Here is a 298-nt window from a genome sequence, read left to right as displayed (position 1 = left end):
CTTCCAACCTGCCCTAGATTCTTCTCAGGAGCTGGGAAGGCAGTTCTCCCAATTCCCAAGTAAGTTATTCAACACAGCATAAGGCAGAGCTCAAATTCTTCTGTTGAGAACTTATCACTACTCAAACCAAAAGGAAATCTAAAGAAGGCTGCCAAAATGCTTCTCTGCTGCCCTCCCCCACCAAGGGAGATATAAAAATGGCAGAGTTACAAAGCAAACTACAGTGTATGGAACATATATATATATATATATATATATATATATATATATATATATATATAAATTTAAAAAGCCCACC

This window comes from Tursiops truncatus, chromosome 4 (genome assembly GCF_011762595.2).
Source record: "Tursiops truncatus isolate mTurTru1 chromosome 4, mTurTru1.mat.Y, whole genome shotgun sequence".
NCBI lineage: Eukaryota > Metazoa > Chordata > Mammalia > Artiodactyla > Delphinidae > Tursiops > Tursiops truncatus.
Note: the sequence above shows the minus strand (reverse complement) of the source record.